Source organism: Puma concolor, chromosome A2, assembly GCF_028749965.1.
Source record: "Puma concolor isolate L17-30 chromosome A2, mPumCon1.1.hap2, whole genome shotgun sequence".
NCBI lineage: Eukaryota > Metazoa > Chordata > Mammalia > Carnivora > Felidae > Puma > Puma concolor.
In genome coordinates, this window is record NC_141668.1 from 110,345,416 (window position 1) to 110,361,451 (window position 16,036).

The 16,036-nt window shown below is 37.5% G+C and overlaps 1 long non-coding RNA gene and 1 pseudogene across 4 annotated transcripts in view; one reads left to right on the forward strand and one right to left on the reverse strand.

Annotated features, from left to right (window-relative positions):
* The window catches only part of LOC147583409 (uncharacterized), a 140,985-nt gene that overhangs the window by 113,497 nt on the left and 11,452 nt on the right, over positions 1 to 16,036 (forward strand). For 3 of the 4 annotated variants that reach the window (XR_015243095.1, XR_015243097.1, XR_015243098.1), the window contains exon 1: positions 10,059 to 10,174. The exons of the other annotated variant lie outside the window; for it this stretch is intronic. This is a non-coding gene — a long non-coding RNA (uncharacterized LOC147583409). Of the gene's footprint in view, positions 1 to 10,058; positions 10,175 to 16,036 lie in introns of those variants that run through there. 4 annotated transcript variants of the gene reach the window in all.
* Positions 11,131 to 11,706, reverse strand: LOC147583410 (large ribosomal subunit protein eL20 pseudogene; annotated as a pseudogene).

Here is a 16,036-nt window from a genome sequence, read left to right on the forward strand (position 1 = left end):
ATAAACCTCTAGCCAGGCTTCTCAAAAAGAAAAGGGAGATGATCCAAATAGATAAAATCATGAATGAAAATGGAATTATTACAACCAATCCCTCAGAGATACAAGCAATGATCAGGGAATACTATGAAAAATTATATGCCAACAAATTGGGCAACCTGGAAGAAATGGACAAATTCCTAAACACCCACATTCTTCCAAAACTCAATCAGGAGGAAATAGAAAGCTTGAACAGACCCATAACCAGTGAAGAAATTGAAACGGTTATCAAAAATCTCCCAACAAATAAGAGTCCAGGACCAGATGGCTTCCCAGGGGAGTTCTACCAGACGTTTAAAGCAGAGATAATACCTATCCTTCTCAAGCTATTCCAAGAAATAGAAAGGGAAGGAAAACTTCCAGACTCATTCTATGAAGCCAGTATTACTTTGATTCCTACACCAGACAGAGACCCAGTAAAAAAAGAGAACTACAGGCCAATATCCCTGATGAATATGAATGCAAAACATCTCAATAAGATACTAGCAAATCGAATTCAACAGCATATAAAAAGAATGATTCACCATGATCAAGTGGGATTCATTCCTGGGATGCAGGGCTAGTTCAACATTCGCAAATCAATCAACGTGATACAGCACATTAATAAAAGAAAAGATAAGAACCATAGGATCCTGTCAATCAATGCAGAAAAGGCCTTTGACAAAATCCAGCACCCTTTCTTAATAAAAACCCTTGAGAAAGTCGGGATAGAAGGAACATACTTAAACATCATCAAAGCCATTTTAGAAAAGCCCACAGCTAACATCATCCTCAATGGGGGAAAACTGAGAGCTTTTTCCCTGAGATCAGGAACACGACAGGGATGCCCACTCTCACCGCTGTTGTTTAACATAGTGTTGGAAGTTCTAGCATCAGCAATCAGACAACAAAAGGAAATCAAAGGCATCCAAATTGGCAAAGATGAAGTCAAGCTTTCGCTTTTTGCAGATGACATGATACTATACGTGGAAAATCCGATAGACTCGACCAAAAGTCTGCTAGAACTGATACATGAATTCAGCAAAGTTGCCAGGATACAAAATCAATGTACAGAAATCAGTTGCATTCTTATACACTAACAATGAAGCAACAGAAAGACAAATAAAGAAAATGATCCCATTCACAATTGCACCAAGAAGCATAAAATACCTAGGAATAAATCTAACCAAAGATGTAAAAGATCTGTATGCTGAAAACTATAGAAAGCTTATGAAGGTAATTGAAGAAGATAGAAATGGAAAGACATTCCCTGCTCATGGATTGGAAGACTAAATATTGTCAAAATGTCAATACTACCCAAAGCTATCTACACATTCAATGCAGTCCCAATCCAAATTGCACCAGCATTCTTCTCGAAGCTAGAAGAAGCAATCCTAAAATTCATATGGAACCACAAAAGGCCCCGAATAGCCAAAGTAATTTTGAAGAAGAAGACCAAAGCAGGAGGCATCACAATCCCGGACTTTAGCCTCCACTACAAAGCTGTCATCAAGACAGCATGGTATTGGCACAGAAACAGACACATAGAGCAATGGAATAGAATCGAAACCCCAGAACTAGACCCACAAACGTATGGCCAACTCATCTTTGACAAAGCAGGAAAGAACATCCAATGGAAAAAAGACAGTCTCTTTAACAAATGGTGCTGGGAGAACTGGACAGCAACATGCAGAAGGGTGAAACTAGACCACTTCCTGACACCATTCACAAAAATAAACTCAAAATGGATAAAGGACCTGAATGTGAGACAGGAAACCATCAAAACCTTAGAGGAGAAAGCAGGAAAAGACCTCTCTGACCTCAGCCATAGCAATCTCTTACACGACACATCCCCAAAGGCAAGGGAATTAAAAGCAAAAATGAATTACTGGGACCTTATGCAGATAAAAAGCTTCTGCACAGCAAAAGAAACAACCAACAAAATTAAAAGGCAACCAATGGAATGGGAAAAGATATTTGCAAATGACATATCGGACAAAGGACTAGTATCCAAAATCTATAAAGAGCTCACCAAACTCCACACCCGAAAAACAAATAACCCAGTGAAGAAATGGGCAGAAAACATGAATAGACACTTCTCTAAAAAGACATCTGGATGGCCAAGAGGCACATGAAAGGATGTTCAACGTCGCTCCTCATCAGGGAAATACAAATCAAAACCACACTCAGATATCACCTCACGCCAGTCAGAGTGGCCAAAATGAACAAATCAGGAGACTATAGATGCTGGCGAGGATGTGGAGAAACGGGAACCCTCTTGCACTGTTGGTGGGAATGCAAACTGGTGCAGCCACTCTGGAAAACAGTGTGCAGATTCCTCAGAAAATTAAAAATAGACCTACCCTATGACCCAGCAATAGCACTGCTAGGAATTTACCCAAGGGATACAGGAGTACTGATGCATAGGGGCACTTGTACCCCAATGTTTATAGCAGCACTCTCAACAATAGCCAAATTATGGAAAGAACCTAAACGTCCATCAACTGATGAATGGATAAGGAATTTGTGGTTTATATACACAATGGAGTACTACATGGCAATGAGAAAGAACGAAATATGGCCCTTTGTAGACACATGGATGGAACTGGAGAGTGTGATGCTAAGTGAAATAAGCCATACAGAGAAAGACAGATACCATATGTTTCCACTCTTATGTGGATCCTGAGAAACTTAACAGAAACCCATGGGGGAGGGGAAGAAAAAAAAAAGAGGTTAGAGTGGGAGAGAGCCAAAGCATAAGGGAATCTTAAAAACTGAGAACAAACTGAGGGTTGATGGGGGGGTGGGAAGGAGGGGAGGGTGGGTGATGGGTATTGAGGAGGGCACCTTTTGGGATGAGCACTGGATGTTGTATGGAAACCAATTTGACAATAAATTTCATATATTGAAAAAAAAAAGCACAGCTCCTATCCATGGGTCAAGTTGTGCTCTGAGAAGGACAGTGGGCACAGGACATTCACATCGGCAGTGTCACACTCAGGGACATGGCATCATGAGCGGAGCCAGCCAGACATTTGAATTACAATTTTTCTCTCTACTTCTGCATTGTGTTTAAACAGAGCCCATAAAATTGATTTCCTATAAAAGAGACATCAACTGGGAGCATGGGACAAACACTGTTACCATAAATTAGAATTCTAGGATGCCACCATTTCCTAAAGCCATCTTATTTTATACATAAAAGTACTTTTTATTTCTTATCTACCTTAATTACCTTGACTTATTTGAGTAAAAAACCTGCATGCCCTTTCAAAAGCTTTTATATCACCGTACTAAGGGGAAAAACTGGGTATACCCTAGAAATCCATCAGGATGACATTACTTGTATTATGACAATATCCACATATAGTGTAAGAAGAAAATATCCAGAACATTTAGGACAGGAAAGCAGATTTCTACATGAAGCAACATATTCAAGAATTACCATGTCAGGGGCACCTGGGTGGCTCAGTCGGTTAGTGTCTGATTCTTGGTTTTGGCTTAGGTCATGATTTCAGAGTCGTTGAGATCAAGTCCAGGTTGGGCTCTGTGATGACAGCATGGAGGCTGCTTAGAATTCTCTGTCTCCCTCCTCCCCCACTCACACACTCTCTCAAAATAAATACAGGTTTTTTTAAACCAATAATCCAGTGAAGAAAGGGGCAGAAGACACGAATAGACACTTTTCCAGAGACATCCAGATGGCCAACAGACACATGAAAAGATGCTCAATGTCGCTCTTCATCAGGGAAATACAAATCAAAACCACACTCAGATACCACCTCACGCCGGTTAGAGTGGCTAAAATGAACAAATCAGGAGACTATAGATGCTGGAGAGGATGTGGAGAAACGGGAACCCTCTTGCACTGGTGGTGGGAATGCAAAGTGGTGCAGCTGCTCTGGAAAACAGTATGGAAGTTCCTCAAAAAATTAAAAATAGAACTACCCTATGTCCCAGCAATAGCACTGTTAGGAATTTACCCAATGGATACAGGAGTGCTGATGCATAGGGGCACTTGTACCCCAATGTTTATAGCAGCACTTTCAAACAAAGGCCAAGTTATGGGGAGAGCCCAAATGTCCATCAACTGATGAATGGATAAAGGAGATGTGGTTTATGTTTACAACGGAGTAGTACTTGGCAACGACAGAGAATTAAACCTGGCCATTTGCGGCAATGTGGATGGAACTGGAGGGTATTATGCTAAATGGAATAAGTCAGACAAAGAAGGACGGGTAGCATATGTTTTCACTCGTATGTGGATCCTGAGAAACTTAACAGAAGACCATGGGGGAGGGGAAGGGAAAAAAAAAAGTTACAGAGAGGGAGGGAGGCAAACCATAGGAGACTCTTAAATACAGAGAACAAGCAAATGGGTGGGGAGCAGGGAGGGGAAGTAAGTGATGGGCAATGAGGAGGGCACGTGTTGGGGTGAGCACTGGATGTTTTATGGAAGCCAGTTTGACAAATTATATTTAAATAAATAAATAGGTTTCAAAAAAAAAAAAAAAAAGAACTGGTAAGGAAATGAATAGGTCTTTTACCTTGGACCTTAGAAGCTCAAATCAAATTTGCCCAATTTTGGTGCATATTGAAAAATATTTTGTATGTTCTGTGCTTCTGGTATTTATATATTAATGTATTTGAAACAAACAAAATTTATATGTTTAAGTATTTTGAAACAAAAAAGTGCGTTAGGCATAGAAGTTTCAGAGAATGTAAGGATCTGCAGTGATGAAACCTTTAATATAATTAGAATTGTCAATTTTCCTTCTTCTCCCTGATAATAGACTTGATAAAATTGGGAGAATACGTAAAGTTTACATGTCAGTCATATCATCAGCATTGTTCAGAGACTTCAGTATATAAACTGTCTCATCATTTGATCTGATTAAAAGGGTGATTTTTTTTTGTATTTTTATAATTTAAAAAAAATTGGAAAACGAAAATTAAATTGTTAAAATAATATTGAAAGCATCCATAATCCTGCTATTCAGAGAAAACATTTTGTATATTTTAATTTACTCTAGCCTTTCTATAAATATCATTTTTTTAATTGAGTATATCAGGGTTTTTGACTTTTATTTTAAAATTTTATTATAGATAATTTCCTATATTAGAATATTCTCAATAAGTTTGATGCATACTTGATATTTCAGTCTTTGAACATGCTGTAATTTATTTAAAATTTCCACATAATTGGGGCGCCTGGGTGGCGCAGTCGGCTGAGCGTCCGACTTCAGCCAGGTCACGATCTCGCGGTCCGTGAGTTCGAGTCCCGCGTCGGGCTCTGGGCTGATGGCTCAGAGCCTGGAGCCTGTTTCCGATTCTGTGTCTCCCTTTCTCTCTGCCCCTCGCCCGTTCATGCTCTGTCTCTCTCTGTCCCAAAAATAAATAAACGTTGAAAAAAAAATTAAAAAAAAATAAAATTTGCACATAATTCAAGTATGTTGTTCTTTTTTCCATTTCAGACAAAATTGTAAGTATCTGTATACATTAGTCTTCGCAAATTAGATCATTTATAATATATATACATATATTTAAAAGATGCTACCTGGTAATGACTTTTTAGATACAACACTAAAGACACCATCCATGAAAGAAATAAATGACAAACTGGATAAAAATTGAAATTAAAGCCTTTTGCTCTGTGAAAGATAATGTCAAGAAAATGAGAAGATAAGTAAAACATTGGGAGAAAATAATTAAAAAATACAGTCTCATAAATGACTGTTTTCTAAAATATGCAAAGAACACTTAAATCTCAACAATAAGAAAACAAAAAACTTAATTAAAATATGGACCAAAGACCTCAACAGACACTTCACCAAAGAAGATAGAAAGATGGCAAATAAGTATCTAAACGGATGCTTCACATTATATGTCATCAGGGAATTACAAATGAAAACAATGTACCACTACACACCTGTTAGAATGGCCAAAATCCAAAACACCAAATGCTAGCAAGGATGTGGAACAATGGGAACTCTGATTTATTGCTAGTAAAAATGTAAAATGATGCAGCCACTGTGGAACCCAGTTTGGTGTTTTCTTACAAAACTAATCGTAGTGGGGCGCCTGGGTGGCTCAATCAGTTAGGTATCCGAGTTCATCTTAGGTCATAATCTTATAGATCATGAGTTCAAGCCTTAAGTTGGGCTCTGTGCTGACACCTCAGAGCCTGGAGCCTGCTTCAGGTTCTGCTGCCCTTTCCCTGATCACACTCTGTCTCTCTCATAAAATAAATAAACATTTAAGATAATTAAAAAAGAATCACAGTCTCCAGCAATATGCTACTTGGTATTTATCCAAAGGAGTTCAAAGTTTATGTTAAAGATTTACACCCACACAAAAACCTGTACTTGGATGTTGGTAGCACATTTACTCTAATTCAGCAAAACGTGCAAGCCACCTTATAATATTATCCAGTGCCGAAAAAACAAAAACAAAAACAAAAACAAAACCTATCATGCCATGAAAAGACATGGAGGAAACATACATGCATATTACTAAGTGGAAGAGGCCAATCTGAAAAGGCTATGTACCGGGTGATTCCAACTCTATGACATTGTGGAAAAATCAAAATTATGTAGGCAATAAAATGATCTGTGGTTGCCAAGGGTTCTGGGCAGGGAAGGATGAATAGGAAGATCATAGAGGATTTTTAGGGCAATGAAAATACTCTTTATGATACTGTACTGATGGATGTATGTCATTATATATTTGTTCAAACCCATACAATATATAACTAAGATAAGCCCTGCAGTTTGTATGAATATAAAACTGCTGTATAAAAATAAAGGTCAAATTTTAAAAAATGCTGACTAGATTGACAAAAAATCATGTCATATTTTAATTTGCATTTCATTTCTAGTAAATGAGAAAAGAACTTTATTCATTTATTTAATTTATTTTTTAAGGTTTATTTTTATTTATTTTGAGAAAGAAAGAGCAAGTGGGGGAGGGGCACAGAGAGAGAAAATCCCAAGCAGGCTCCAAGCTGTCAGAGCAGAGGTGGATACAGGGCTTGGACCCATTAGCCATGAGAACATGACCTGAGCTTGAAGTCGAGTCAGATGCTTAACCGACTGAGCTACCCAGGCACCATGAAAAGAACTTTTAAAACAAATGTATTATTCCTTCTGAATTTTGTTTCTTAATTGCATATTTATATAATTTGCCTTATTTTTTTATTGCTTTTTAGTATTTTTAGTATTTTATTTAGTATTTTTAGTATTTTTAGTATTTCCATATTCAATTCTGTGATCTACTAGGACTTTGAGGCTTGATGAAGACTATAAGCATTCTTTAAATAAAAAATGATTAACTGGCATTCATACCCAATTTGTGAGCCAGTAGCCACTTTACTCTTTTTCTTAAAGACAGCATTTATAAAACATGACCCTGTCCAAGCTGTATCCCATGATTGTAGTGTTATTGGTAGGGACAAGTCATTATTAATTATTGAGGAGGTAATGTAAGGTAAGCTTCTGTTTCTATACATGTGGACAGTACTGCCTGGGAAATCATTGCACCTTTGTGACCAGAGGAGTAAATATGTGAGAGCCTTGGTTTTTTAAATGTTGTCCACATATGCATAACTGTTTTACTGTCTAAAGAATGCTAGAGATAGAAGATGCAGAGGTTCTATTCAACTTCATACCTCCTCGGATATTTTGAATGTTATGACTACAGAATAACACATGACACTGTGAGTAGTAGAAAGACTACAATTATTGGCTTACACTCTAAAACACTTTAAAACTTGGTTCTTGTCAATCCATACTTTTAAACAGCTGTTTTAAAATCTTGCTAATTGTTGGTATACCTTTAAACAGCTGTTTTAAAATCTTGGTTATTTTGGGGCCACCTGGGTGGCTCAGTAGGTTAAGCATCTAACTCTTGATTTGGGCTCAGGTCATGATCTCACAGTCGTGCTACTGAGCCCCATGCTGTGCTCAGCTCTGACAGCCTGGAGGCTGCTTAGGATTCTCTCTATCCCTCCCTCTTCCCCTCTCTCAAAAAAAATACACATTAAAAAAGAAAAAAAAAACCTTGGATATTTTCAAAGAGAAAGAATGAGCCCAACCCATGAGAAATGGTGGGGCAGATAGTAGGGTGTCCTGTAACATTTTCCAAATCTGCTTTCTTTTGTAGGATACAACATTTACTGAGAATGCTAATTTCAAACTTTGTGCTAGGGCAGTACTGTCCAATCAAATTGTAATGGGAAATGGAAATGTGAATCACATATGCAATTTAAAAATTTTTATAGCCAGACTACTATACTATATACACTATAAAATATTTCAATGTTGCATTTTAGCAAATATATAAAACTATTACTATTTCAACATCAAACCATTATAAAAATTAATGAGGTTTTTACCTATTTTTGTACTAGGACCTAAATACCTGCTTTATATTTTAAACTTACAGCACATCTCAGTTCAGAGTAGTGACACATTTCAAGGGCCCAATAACTATACATGACTGGTGGCTGTTAAATGACATGCAGAGAGTTCTAGGTTCTCAAACATGACCTATTCATAATTTCTGATTATGCCAATAGATATGTGGAAGTTGAGAGACAAGAGTAAGGGATTGGGTTGGAATTCTAAATTCTAACAATATGCTAAAATCAAAAGGAGTGGTTGGTTAGTAGCTAAGAATGTAAAACCCATCATTGGTTACATATGAAATCAATAAATGATTTTTTTGTGTGTGAATATGACAGAGTGTAATGGTAGATAATAACTGACAAGTTTTTCAGTTTTGCAGGTAAATTCTAAGTTTGAAATATGAGTTATTCCTATTGATAGTGAAAGAAGCAAGCAGAACTCTTAATCACCCATGGTAGATGTGGGGTCAGAATGGTATGTAGATCTAAGGGAAATGAGTTAGAAGTAAGAAGTCTCAAAAACTAGCCAAAAAATATCCTTAGGAGTTTGGATCGCACCTTCATTTAATTATCTCCAGTTCCCAGGAGAAACTAGAGACAATTGGTCCACCTTTGAGAGCTTATTAAAAACTAATTCAGATGAGTTAAATGAGTCAGTTATAATATTGCCTGAAGATTCCCGAAGAAAAATAAAATTTAAAAAAATGTTGATTTTTCCTATCTTTTAGTTGTAAACACCACTCAAAATCACCTAATCTTTGTAAAAATTCTACATATCACAATAAGACTGCCCAGAAAAAACAAGTATTTTGTTTGTTTGTTTGTTTGTTTGTTTGTTTTCCTGGTATATCTTATGTAAGTATTTTTTATGGCATTTCTTTGTCATCTTATGTTAGTGGTTCTGATTATTGTCTTCATGTCTATGATCAGCAGCAGGAAAAAGTCAAACCTTAGAATAAGGTCTTCCCAAATGTAGAGTTAAGATGTTAAGAATTAACACACATGTATTTTCTCAAGGAGATAATCAGGTAACTTCTCTTTGGAAATATGATTTAATGTTTCACGATATAGACAGAGAGTACAATCTTATTTGTAGCAAGTAATCTGTGAGTATATTTTATTTTCTGTCCTACTAAATTACCTCTAACAGCCAGACGTTCTGGAAGAACAATTAGGTCTAATGAGTGATTCTTCAAAATTTCACCAAGAGAGAACACTGAATTTCTTTTCAGGGCTAAATAAAGCTTCAGTGTAACCAAGTATTTCCTAGGGTCACGAGATTTATGCAGTTACTTTTTAAATTAAGAATCTTATACCTAGAGGGGCACCTGGGTGGCTCAGTTGGTTAAGCATTGGACTTCAGCTCAGGTCATGATCTCGCGGTCAATGAGTTCAAGCCCCGTGTAGGGCTGTGTGCTGACAGCTCAGCGCTCGGAGCCTACTTTGGATTCTGTGTCTCCCCCTGTTTGCGCTGTCTCTCTCTCTCTCTCTCTCTCTCTCTCTCTCTCTCTCAAAAATAACTAAACATCAAAAAAATTTTTAGAAAAGATCTCATACGTAAAGAAGCACAAGAATTATATACCATTCCTTTAACAATGTAGCTTCTTATATCTTTTGAATCTGTTTTAAATTCCATCAGTAGTAACCACCAATTGTTCAGCTCTTTTCCAGAAACTGTAGTAGATGTGTGAGGCTTTTTCTACATACGTGGCTTCTCTGGGCATAAACAAGTCTATTTGACATCTTCTTCAGAAGGTAATGTCTATCTGTAGCATATGAGCATTCTGTAAAAATAAATCTCACTGCAGTTTAATGAAATTGTTATACAATAATGTAAGTTTTCTGAACTATAATATGAAACATTAAAGGGGTTTTCTTTTTCTTCTTTCTTTTTATAGGGTACTAGAAATCTTATTTGGCCTGAGAAAATAGGACAACTAATATTTAGTAATCTTTTTAAAGTTAATCTCCTGTTAACATGTAACACCTTTCCTGGCCACTAGGGTCTTGGACTCTTCTCTAGTTACTTCCCTCCATAACACTGCCCAACTTCAAGGACAAATTTCTAGATCATTGTCTGCATCTCACTATCTTTTATAATTGTTTGGTTTCCAAAATCTGAAAACACTTTATCTGAAACCCTCTGCCTTTCCAACCTTCAAATTCCTTCAGTGGCACTGCTACTGAGCGTAGCTGCCATCCCCCACCCCACCCCACCCTTACATCTCCACCTGTCTTCTCCATTCCCTATCTCCAGTGACCTAGAAATTGAGCTGCTTTAATGGGTCATTCTGTAGCAGGCTTTGTTTTCCTGTTTATGTGGCCTGGACACAGTCATCGCTCATTTCAATTGTGCTCGCTTAAGACTTTTTATTCGTTTGTTCCTCTTCACCTTTCACCACAGAAAACTTGCCATTGATAACAGGGATTGGTCCAAGAATTTTATGTGTCTCCTTGTCATCTCAGATGCTTAGGACTTGTACAGAAACATGACATAGCTATACTGATCAGATCCTTTAGGGTTATGAGTGTAGAATCTTCTGCCTTAACTGCATTCTCTCTCTCTCTCTCTCTCTCTCTCTCTCTCTCTCTCTCTCTGTTTTGTTTTGTTTAGGTTTTTTTGTTTGTTTGTTTGTTTGTTTGGCTTTTTGGGTTTTTGGTTTTCCCAAGGCATTTATTTGGGCAGACCTAGGGACAGGGAAGCTCTGTATCTAAAAGAAGATCTTGGGCCTCTTCATGGTAAAACATGGCTTCTATTGGCCATGCAAGACCTGGTGGGTCAGTGGGAACTTGATCATAGAGTCATGGAGTTGGTTGGCTGCTGGTAGGCACTTGCTGGCTGCAGTCTCCTCCACCTTTATAATCTGGATCGAGTGGGCCCAGGTGCAATGCCAGGTGTCCATGTCTCAGTAGCACTGGGTAACAGCACCTGCAGTGGTCAGGTCCAGTACTCTTGGTACATATTGTGAGTGCCACTGGGGAGTCATGGCACAGACAGGTGCCAAAGTTCTTGACCCACATGGGGTATTTCTGAAACACCTGTCCATAGTAGACAATTTCCCTTGAAGATATATTCATCTTCTTCAGCTGAGAGACAAAGTACCAGAAGTGGAACTTGTTGACAGCATGATTATGTACAAAGATGTGCACGTGATAGAGGCGCAGAGTATGGCATTTGGGGTAGGCAGGCAGTGCTCTATCACCTTGTACTCTCCCAGTGTGCCTGAGGCCTTTGGGGCGCACTTTCCACTCTCACTGTGGCCGACAAAAGGAAGTGTTGGCTGCATACTTATTAATGTCTGATACCTTTTTCTTTCCTGTTGGCTCCAGGTCCCTTTTTTGTTGTGGCTGCCCCAGTGTTACCAAGCTACTATCCTTTAACTTCAACAGATGTCTTGGATTATTTCCTCAGTGAGAAAATAAGTCAACAGTCATGAAATTTCTTTGCTGCCCCTCTTTACCCTCTATCACAGATTCTTCATATTCAGTGATACTAGGATTTATCTCACTTTCTCCTCCAATTTCAGAGAATGAAATACCTTTTCCTTCTTAGGGTTAGTTTTCCAACGATTTTCTTGCTATCTCTCCTTTCTGTGTACTTTAAGAACTTACTTCATCAGATTTCCCCTCTCTTTCTTGGATCTGCAAACACCTCTTTCCCACAGAGCCTTTCTTAAAGCAAACTAACTGTTTACTTCTCCCCATCATACGTAATTTCTCCTGCAACCCTACATTTTCCTCAAGTTAAATTCCCATCTCTGTCTTATTCACATTCATACTTTAAAAATGATTGATTTCCCCATCTCCTGCTCATCAATTTGCCCAGTGTGATCTGTCTTCTATTTTATCCATTTTTCTCAAATACTCTTTGGAGTATTGACTATTGTACTCTCTATTTGATCAATTAAGTTTTTGTTTTTTGTCTCACTTCATCATGGTCACAAAGTGACATTGTTGGATCTTCGTGTTTTGTCCGAGATAATTTATATTCAACAAGAGGACATTATACCCTTAACTGTGGGTGCCAGGCCAGCTCTAACAACCCCCAGGCCTTGCTGTTAGACTCAGCCCATTTGTGGCTATTAAGGGGCTGATATTCTCCTTCTCAACAACGATGATGGTGATGTCAATAATAAATGATAAATGCATTTGGTGCTTATGTTCATCCTGTTTTAAATTATTAATATATATTAAATCCTTCAGTCCTCTCAATACTACTGGATAGGTACTATGATTTTCTCTGTTTTGAAGATGAGAAAATTAAGACCCCAGAAGGGGAAATAACTTGATCGCAACAAAGCTGGTAATATTTAGAGCAGATAGGTCAGCTACTTCGTACACACCATTGCATAGCTTCCCAGTTGTATTTGTTTCAGGGCTTGGCCTCTTATTTTGCATTAGCTTTCCTTGTGATTGATTCTCACTGGCACAACTCATCGTGTTTTATCTTCCATTCATGCTGAATCTTTCTTGCCTCCTGCCTCAAGACATCTCTGTTGCCACTGACACCCACTTGGTATCTCTAGATGAGCAATGTAGGAAAGGCAGAAGAGTTCAAAGTTTTTAGAGCAAATTTTTAACTAATGTTGTTGAGAGGTGGTGAATATTCTCCCTTTTGTCTTATCCATGGGCTATCCTGAAATGCAACAGTTAGGATGGTCTCTTAGAAGACATTCCAGCAATCAAACCATCAAGTGTGCTTGACTTAAAATTGAATGTTTGCTCTCCGTATATCTATGTCTCACTCAAATTTCTCCTCACTTCTGCTTCCCTGGAATTGTATTCCCTAAGAAACTGGCAGTATATAAACTTTTATGCCAGGTTTCACTTTTTGGAGAACCCAAGCAATCTAAATCCAAACTGTGAAAACTCCACCTAGATGGTCTACAGTCTCTCTTTCCTTATCCAGTAGAGCATAGAGGTTGACAACACTGGCTTCAGAAGACAAATATCAATTGGAGTTTGGATGTTGCCACAAATAAGCAATGGGACCTTGAGTGATGTATTTAATCTCTTTCCCTTTCTTAAAAATTAGAGATAACTACTTATTTTAAATAGCTCTACCTCCCTAACAAGGGTTATGACACATTTAATAGTTTGCTGTGACTAACATACTCTTTGACATGTAACATGTAAGTATTATTTTTATTATCATTAATATCTTTCAAAACTGTCTTTCACCTTTGTCTTGATATATATTCATGTTAACACCATCTAACCTACCACCCAAACAAAACAAATTGTAAGGAAAGCATTGACTCTTCCATCCGCGTCTTCCATCTGTTTCAACCTCACAAACTTTCATCATATAATTGCTTCATAAATTAACATTTGTTTTACCTCTCAAAAACCCTCTCACATCCATTCTATATTAACCTTGCTATCTTCATTTTGACAGGCATTTCCAGAATCTCACCAAAATTTGCAATAATAGTGTACTATGTTAAATGATTTTCCTTGCCTACTCTCCTTAATGCATCACATTTATTCCTTTACTTTCCTTAGTCTTTTAAAACACAGCCTTGGGGCGCCTGGGTGGAGCAGTCGGTTAGGCGTCCGACTTCAGCCAGGTCACGATCTCGCGGTCCGTGAGTTCGAGCCCCGCGTCGGGCTCTGGGCTGATGGCTCGGAGCCTGGAGCCTGTTTCCGATTCTGTGTCTCCCTCTCTCTCTGCCCCTCCCCTGTTCATGCTCTGTCTCTCTCTGTCCCAAAAATGAATAAACGTTGAAAAAAAAAAAACAAAAAAAAACACAGCCCAATTTCATCACTAATAATACTGCATTGTAATTGGTTACTTATTTCTCTGTGGCTCTCAAGGGTTTATCAACCTTGGTACTATTGACATTTGGGGATATATAAGTATTCATCACTGGGGGTGTTGTTCTTTGTATTGTAGGCTGTTTCACAGTATCTCTGGTCTCTATCCACTAGATGACAGTAGTGCCCCCTCCCCAGTTATGACAAAAAAAAAAAAAAAATGTCTCCAGACTTTGTCATATGTCCCCTGAGGAGAAAACCATCCTGGTTTCGACCACTGCTGTAGAAAGTGAGTCATTTACAGACAGGGGTTATATTTTATTGACATAAGTCCCTAACACCAAGCACCAAGTTGGAAAAATGATAAATGTTTAATAAATATTTTATTAAATGAATGAACCAGTTCTCTCTTTCAAGTATTTTTCTTCTTCTTTTTTAAATCTCAGGGACCACCTTTTATCTGTGCTTCTGTAGCTTTTAGCATTTTTCTGTACATATGTCTGTTTCCCCAATTACATTGTATGATTTTCTTACATCCTTAACCCCCACAGAATGAATGGAATATAGTGGGTTCTCAATAAATACATATTCAATTATATTTAGTTAGTAAATTAATATCTATATTCTGTGGATATGTTCATACCACATGATTCTCTCATTGAAGGTCTTATATGATAATAATTGTATGTTCTCACATCATGCACTTTCCCTTTGTGACACTTATACCAGCTATAATTAACTGATCATGTATTTAATTGCTTAGTATCTATCTCTGTAGGGTATTTGAGACAGAAATTGTGGTTACCTCATTTTTCCCCTCTCCTCTGGCTAACCCAGAACTTTATTCACAGTACATACTCAGGAAATTATAAGTCTTTGTCAAATGAATGAAGGAAATAAATTAATGCTTCTGCTAGATGACATGGACAATATGTACTTGGAGAATTTGATGCAATAGATGTATCATGGTTTATGGATGTATGTGATGAAGCATCTTTGAACCTATATTAGGAAGCTTTAAAAAGTGTCATCTTTGTCAAATTAGTGAAAAAGTAATTTGCCCCTCTAAATCACTTCACAAAAGGGAGAACTTGACGCTGTCATAAGTCAATACAGATGTTTGATATCCCAGACTTGTAATCTCCTCTTGCTCAGCATGTTCATTTTTTTCTGGTCCTAATGAGTAGCTCATGGACCTTAATTGACATATTGACCTTGAAAACTCTAGACAATGATCTCTTGTGCCAGCTTCATTATCTGTGGCTTTATTAGCCAAGGAAATTTGACAATAAAACATGAAACAATCACAATCTACACAAAGACACTATAAATCATACTTTTATCAAGTAAAAATAACCAATCTAGTCCCTAACATTTTATCACACAAATACAATTTTGTCTTATATTCCAAATATAAAATAAGTAGTTTTGTTCTGCTATTGTCTGAAACTACTTATTAACCCATATTTAAAAAATCTCAACAATGAATGTTTGATAAGAATTTCATAGAGCAGAATATTGTTTAAAGACTCGAAATTTAGTGTCTTTTGAGGAATCTTCTTGCATCAGAGGAAACCAGCATGCTATCTTAAAGAACATTAAAACCAAGAGACAAAAAAACCTCTTTTCATACATATTGCTGTGTGTTTTCTCTCCTCACCATGGTCTCCTGTTGTTCCCAGTAGGGATACCAATTTTAGGATATGCAGTAGACAGCTGTACTATAGAAGCTAAAGCTTGAAATTGTTCAGGAAAAGCTAGGTTAGGGCTTTTCATTTGACAAGAAATTGTAAGCAAAAATTCATAGTAAACAGCCTGCAATAAATGGCCTGTAATAGAAGTACAAATTTTTTTAAAAAA